Here is a 7,987-nt window from a genome sequence, read left to right as displayed (position 1 = left end):
ATCCAGCTAAGTGACAATGCAAAATGGTAAACAGCAGGTGCCTAATGACAATATACATAGTGGGTGCTGCAGAGGTTTAGAGAGCAGGTGCTCTTGGCGGGCAGAGGGCCTGAGGGCACCTCTGAAGGGTGTCGGGTGAGAGCCAGGTCTTGGAAGCCAGGTAGATTTTGATGGGTGAATATTACTACCTCTAATTTATTGGCTCAATAAAGCAGGCATTACATGGTGGGTAAATAAATGTAAAGAAGGTTGGCAGCTTAATATTGTGCTCACAGGCCCAGGCAGTGGGTGATTTGGGTTTTCATGAACTGATCAAAAACATATTCCTACAGATTTCATGACATCTCTTTTTGGACATTCTAGTAAGCCTGCCCCATCATAGTTACATAGGATGGATCTTGGGGGAAGGTACGATCTAGACATAAGCCATTTTCAGAATCTTCTGGGACTCTCAAGATGTCTGCTGTTTTGCTAAATTTCCATCCCCTGGAATCCTTGGTAAGTCTGTGAGCACAGCGTTTACCCGAAGAGTGGTGAAGGAGGCTGATGGAGTCCCCAAATCACAGAGTCAGAGGGCACCTCCTTCCAGGAAGAAAGGACCACTCTCTTTCCTGTTGCTCTTCTGTACATCATCCTCTATCACAGCACAGATAAGGAATCTTTTACACTTGTTTGTTTAGAAGAACACACCAAACTCAAAGTTTCCCTTTACAAGGCTAGACATAATACCTTCCTCATCTCTGTGACTCCAGTACCAAGACTAGTAGCATAGAGTGGATGTCCAAATTTGAAAGCAATAGTACATCAGCTCAGTTTATCTTCATCTTTTCAGGGTAGTTTTTTGGGTTCCACAAAAGATTTGAAGAGGTCATGAATGCTCTACCCAGAGAAAAATGAACTTCTGCACACACTTACAGGATTTTGCAAACAATTTCTGGGGGCACATGGGCTGCCGGTTGAGCCCTGTTCCAGGGGGTGTATTAATCACTTAATAATATCCTTTGCAGGTGATTCTGAAGCCTCAGCTTGAATACTTCCAGGGATAGGGAACTCAATCCCTCCCTGTTTGTGACAGCATTGATAGTTAGAGGGCTTCCCTGTGGCTCTGACGGTAAAGCGTCTGTGTGCAATGCAGGAGACCCAGGTTCGATCCCTGGGTCAGGAAGATCCCCTGGAGAAGGAAATGGCAACCCACTCCAGTACTCTTGCCTGAAAAACTCCATGGACTGTTGCCTGAGGAGCCTGGTAGGCGACAGTCCATGGAGTCTCAGAGTCGGACACGACTGAACGACTTCACTTTTCTTTATTTTGCACATCAGCCTTCCTTTCTGTAATGCCACCCTCATCGTAATTCTCCCCTGAGCAACATTAAACAGGCAAAGAGTTAGGAATTTGTATTACCGAGCTCTAATTCACCATCAAGTACATAACTGCTTTCTCATGTTTGTAAACACTTATCCTAAGCCTCCCTGGTATTCCCTGGCCTCCGCTATTCTTTGCTTTGACTGAGTTTGTGTCTCCTCACTGTCCTGATTCTGTGTCTTTTGAAAAAGCCCAGCTTATCACCACCCCTATTAAAGTGTAGTACCCAAGTGTGGTCATGGAGACAGGCATTATTTCTCCCTTTGTTCCAGACAATGAGCCTTTACACTGCTTAAGACTGCCTTTGCTTTTTGGCAGCCACTTCACCTGATTGACCCATTAATGAGCAAAGAGTCATGCAATGCCCCCAAGTCTTTTCCAGGTGTGCTGTTGATAAGCCCTATCTCCCCACTGGGCACGTGTGCAGCTTGCTGTTCAGACCTAATTGCAGTACCTTTACATTTATCTTTGTTAAATGCCATCCTATTAGATTTGGTCCTTGAGTCCAGCCTGCTGAGACCTTTTTGGATCCTGATTTTGTCATCCAACATATTCTCATTACTCTCAGACAGTGTATTCGACGTGCAGCAGAGTTACCATTTTGGGAGCCTGTCTCTGCCAGGCACTATGCTTTACACAGCACACTGTTTCACTCTCCCTTCCCCAACTCTGCTGAGTATGTGCTGTCACCATTTTATTTTATTATTTTATTGTTTATATTTATTTATTAATTTGCACCAGGTCTTTGTTACAGCACGTGGAATCTTTAGTTGTGGCATGTGGAATCTAGTTCCTTGACCAGGGATCGAATCCAGGCCCCCTGCACTGGGAATGCAGTGTTAGCCACTGGAGCACCAGGGAGGTCCCTGTCCCCAGTTGATAGTTAAGCACACTGTGACTCAGACAGGCTAAGCAACTTGTCCAAGGATACACAGCCAGTATGTAGGAGAGTCAGGATTTAAACCCAGCTCTGTCTGACTCTAAAGGCCAGAAACATAGCCACCCGCCCTTGCTACTTTCATTCAAGTCATTAATATTTTGCACAGGACAGGACAGGCCCAGAGCCTTGTAGAAAAATACTGGAGACAAATTTTGGCTGAGGGTTGATTCATGTATAATCATTATTCCTTCCCAGGAACTGGGGTGTGACTTCCCACAGTACCCACTCTATCCTGAGGAATACCAAGAAAGATTTTGTACACTGTCCGAAGGGACAGTGCTTCTGCTTCTAGCACATGCGGAAACATGTGCTGGCCCGTGAGTCCCCTTACCAAACAGTGAATGACATGCATGCGTGGTGACTTCTTTTTGGTAGCTTCATGCTGACTTCTGTAAGTCCCAAATTCCTTTACTACTTGCTCTGAAATGGTCGTTTAAATAACTAAGTCTAGAATATTGCTGAGTCTTTATCATTGGCATTTGGGGGGTATACCTTCTTTCACCAGGCCTTTAAGAGCTTCAGGGGAATCTCTCTCAAATATCCTACATGACTTCCTAATTGATTACAGATCAAATCTTCCATGAGTTTATATTAAGCTTTGTTGAATCTGTGTTAAAGTCTTAACCAATATGACCTCTCAAATTACAGACTTCTATTTACACATGTGATTCTCAGGGCTGGTGCCCAATGACAGCTGTACATTTAGGCCTTACAGTGACAACTTTTTTATTATAATCATTGCATAAATAGATTCTTGTTGGCTTTTACTTTCAAAAACCCTAATTAAGTCTCTTAACAGTTTCTTTTGTGGCAGACACCTTTGACCAGAGACCACTGAAGAATCCAGAGAAAAGGTGGAGACCAAGCTTTTTTCAAAAATGGCTTAGAGAACAACAGTTTTTTTAAAAAAAATAGGGACATGAAGAGAAAATCAAACCTCCACAGGTGAAAAGTCTGAGCATCTGATAAGGGAGAGTTGCATCTCCCAGAATTCTGAAGTATGCCCTGTCCAAGGAGTTGTTCCCTTTTGGGGTGGTTCATTTAAACTTTTTCTCAGGGACCATCAGACTCAGGTATTAGATCTTCTAAGAATGCAGTTCTGTCTTCCCTATCTATCAGTGAGATCTCTCTATCTGTTTTCTCTCTGCTCTGAGATCTTCTGTCTTGACCAATATTTTATGTATGTATAAGAATTAGATCACCTATGATATTTATTTAATTCTGTTTTTCATGTTTTATGTGTAATTTTCACACTCATCAATCCACACTCATAATCATCTTTCTATTGTACATTCTAACAGAGTTGGAATCATCATAGGTTATTGTAGATAGGAAAATAGGAGGGCTCTTGAGTTTGTTCCTTAAAATCTTTCTCCATCACAAAACCTCTTGAATGAAGGCTAAAGGCACAGAATTTATATTAATATCAAACTCCATTCCACACAAATTCATAGGTGGAAGGATGGAATAAATGGAAAGACCTTTGAAAGAACCAAAGCCAATCATCCCGATAGAGTGGTGAAAATTTTACAATCCAGAGACACTTGCCTAAATGACATGCTTATTGTCAGAGTATAAACTCTAGGTTCATACTGGCTGGCTGGGTTCTCTGGGAAGCAGACACTGAGGTAAAGCAAGGACTGAAAAATGTTTATTGGAGAGTTACATCTGTGATGGAAAAGGGGAAGGAAGCGTGACTGGGTAGAGAAGCCATCAAACAGTGAGGTACACCTGTAAAAGAGGAGCTCTGAAACAAAGCCTGTTTGAGACGAGCCTTGTGTTGGGCAGAAGTGGCCGACACATGGACCGCGGCCACACTTAGTCCCTGTCTGAGGTGGACATTGAAGACCCCAGCAGCCAGAGACGCCAGCTAGCACACTCCACCCGGCCAGGTGACAAGCCCTTTCTTGACAGAAGATGTAGTGGTGGGTTTACGTGTCTGCACACACCTGGAGTTCACTCTTGTAGCCTCCATACAAGTTCTAGAGAGACACGGCTTCAGTTACTTATTTATAATGTTGTTTAGTCACTAAGTTGTGTCCGACTATTTGTGTTCGACCCCATGGACTGTATCCCAGCAGGCTCTTCTGTCTATGGGATTTTCCAGGCAAGAATACTGGAGTGGGTTGCCATTTCCTACTCCAGGGGATCTTCAGAGGATTTTTAATAGTAATGCTTATTTTATTCATTGTAAAGAAAGAGTATTATCTCAGTAGATACATTATAAATGCCAAGGAAAAAATAGATATATATATACCAAATGGTTTTTCATTAAAATATTTCACAACTGGTACTTGGGCATGCTGTTGGAAACGGCCTAAGGTGTCTCCAAAGTGGAGGTCAGTGAACTCCAGACACGCCCTTGAATTTTCCATTAGTGAGTAGTTAGGTGAAGTAATAAATAAATTATTATTAGGCGCTTGCAAATCCAGTGTTATGTAAATGCTAAATAATCAGAATAGAGTAGTATGCTGATCTTGATAAACGGGTCGGCCACCATGTCATTTAAAATGGATGGCGCAGCAAAGTCCGTGAAGATGAATGAGGTCCTAGTTCACAGAGCTCAACACCAGCGCGGTCTCTTCTGCTGGGCTGCTCTGGCCTCCACGTGCCCACTGCACTTGCCCCGCCCTTGTCTCTGCGGGACAATTAGACGAGGAAAGGGATGCTGGCCGGCTCTAAGGCGGTCCAAAAAGGCTCCAGTGTAGGGATATTGAAAGCCTACAGAGGTGAGTGCGTAGGCATTTGCATTTCTGAGAAGTCGGGACTAATCTATAAGGCAGGTGGGGGAAGAGAACGAACTGAGTGCCTCGCGTGACCCGCACACTGTGTTCAGGGCTCTGCACTTATTATTTCATTTATCCTCCAGGCCACCACATTAAGGTAACAGAGCAGTGGAGTAAAGCAGAAGGTGTGACTATTTTCTGTAGAGATGCAGAAAGCTTGACCCCAGTGGTGTAGTGGTTTTCTTCATTTAACTGTATGATTTTGAGGGTACAAAAGTAGCTTGTGTTTTTTAAACAATTTTCTTGAGCATAATTGACATTCAATAAACTGAACATATTTGAAATACACGATTTGGTTAGTTTTAACATATATACGCACCATCACCATCACCACAATCAAGATATTAAACATACCTATCAGCCTCAAAAGTTTTCTTTTTGATTCGCCCTTTCCACCACTCCTCACCTAATACCCTCCCCAAGCAGCAACGCTGGTCTGCTCTTGGCCACTCTGTAATTAGCTTGCATTTCTAGAGTTTTATATAAATGGAACCAGGTAATATATACTTTTTGTTGGTCTGGCTTCTTTCACTCAGCATAGTTATTTTGTGATTCATCCAAGTATTTTCTTTTCCTTTGTTTTACTTACAGAGATGTAAGGACTTTGAATAAACGGTATGTACTTTGTTTAATTTTAGCTTTGGACTCAGTCCAGAGTTAATATTCTAGTTCCGTCGCTTCCTATCTATGTGTCAAGTGGTAAGTTTCTTAACCTCTCTAAGGCTTAATTTTCTCATCTGTGAAACAGGTATAATAAAAGCTGCATTATAGAGTTGATGTGCAGTGCACAAGTTAGGTGAGATAACATAGGTAAGCTGAATAGCACAGAATCTGTCCATGGTAAACAACTAGTTTTGCAATTAAAATTTTTAAATGATCACACCTTTTTTTTTTTCATCAAAATCCCCTTTGATGTCCTTCTTTTCTCACTATCAAGTAATATAATCATAGCTGTCTTATATTGTATCAAATGGAGTAATAAATGCAACTTATGAATTAGTTCTTTTAATTTTCACAAGAAGCCTAGGAAGTATGTGGAAACATTATTGCCCCCAGTTAGAGATGAGGAAGGTGAGCTAGAGAGATATGGTCATTTGTCATTCTCACAGACAGTAGGTGGTGGATCAGAATTTGAACTGAGGCTGTCTGGCTCAAGACCCTTCCTTGATTGGGCTGCCTTTCCATATGTAGTAATGTCATCCACTGACACTAGGGCTCATGCTTCAGGAAAAAAATAGATATGAAATCCATATCAGGAACTAAGTAAAAGTTAGAGAAATAACTATAAAATTAAAAAAAAATGTTGTTGAGACACCAGTTATTAAGAAATGCCAAAGACTTCCAATGTATTATAGGCATATACTTGTACTTAGACATTATGAAGAATATTCCACACCTGATTCTATGTTTACCTGTGAGTAAGTTGAAGACAATGAATCTGTAAAGAAGTAATGAAGGCAGCTAGAGTAGATTCCGCCTTTCCTGCAAACACTGGAGAAACTGCTGAGTGTTCTAAGTCTGAGCTGTAAATTTTAGAGCGAACCCAGAAGGTAGGCCTGTCGATGAGGTTGTATGGTCCCAGCTGAGAAGACTGTACTCACCCCAAGTTTAGGGACTGACTGTGATTTTAGAGTCCATTGGAATAGCTGTTGCAGTAGAAGAGAAACTCAACTACATCTTCAGTTGTCTTAAGTACAGTAATTGATTTTCACTAAAGATTTGGAAATTTGGTGGAACAGAGTAAGGGAGATTTTAATTCAATTCAGATCAACAAGTATTGGTTATTTGCTTGATATGCACGGAATCTCTGCCTTTAAGAAATTTGTTTGAAGTAGGGGATGGAAGATGAAAAATACAAATAAAATAGTTTCAGTGGCAAAAATGACTTGAATGGGAGACATATTTGGAAGGCAGAATCAATAAACTCATTTTCCATCAAGAAGACCACATGAAGGAAAGGTTGGGTTTCTGGTTTGGAAACTGTGAGCCACTTGAAAAAACATAAAATTAAGACAAGCAGACTTTGCAAACTAGGTGATGAGGGCAATTTTGGGAATCTTAGATATGAGGTGCAATAGGTGATTCAGGCACTTGTGTTTCTGGATCCTAAGCTCAGGGGTGAGGTCAGGGCTGAAGATAATGGCTTGTGAGGTTTCACCGTATGGGATGCAATAGAACTGTGGGAATGGATGAGATCTCCCAGGGGAGGGTATGGAGGGAGAGGAAATGAATGGATGAGATCTCCCAGGGGAGCGTATGGAGTGAGAGAGAAAATGGTCATCACAGTTTTGGGGATGGTTAAAAATAGATTTGACCAAATACCAGACTTGTGGACACAGTGGGGGAAGGAAAGGGTAGGATGAAATGAGAGAGTAGCATTGAAACATAACATTGCCAGTGTAAAACTAGATAGCCAGTGGAAATTTGCTGTATGACTCAGGAAGCTCAAATCTGATGCTCTGTGACAACCTAGAAGGGGTGGGATATGAGGGAGATGGGAGGGAAGTTCAAGAACGAGGGGACATAGGTATACCTATGGCTGATTCATGTTAATATATGGCAGAGACCAGGACAATACTGTAAGGCAATTATTCTCCAATTAAAAATAAATGAATTTTTATAAATTATGGGAATGAACAATATTATCCTTTTTTTTTTTGCAGTTCGCTCAGTCATGTCTGACTCTTTGCGACCCCATGGACTGTAGCCCACCAGGCTTCTCCATCCATGGAATTTTCCAGGCATGAGTACTGGAGTGGGTTGCCATTTCCTTCTCCATATTATTATCCTATAGATCTTTCCTATTCCAAACTTTTTCAAATCCACTCATTTCAAGCAAGATGCCTTATATTCTGTGAGAATAGATGCAAATTATAATTCAACGTATTCAATTCAGTGT

This window comes from Capricornis sumatraensis, chromosome 2 (assembly GCF_032405125.1).
Source record: "Capricornis sumatraensis isolate serow.1 chromosome 2, serow.2, whole genome shotgun sequence".
NCBI classification, from domain to species: domain Eukaryota; kingdom Metazoa; phylum Chordata; class Mammalia; order Artiodactyla; family Bovidae; genus Capricornis; species Capricornis sumatraensis.
This window is presented reverse-complemented; position numbering follows the sequence as displayed.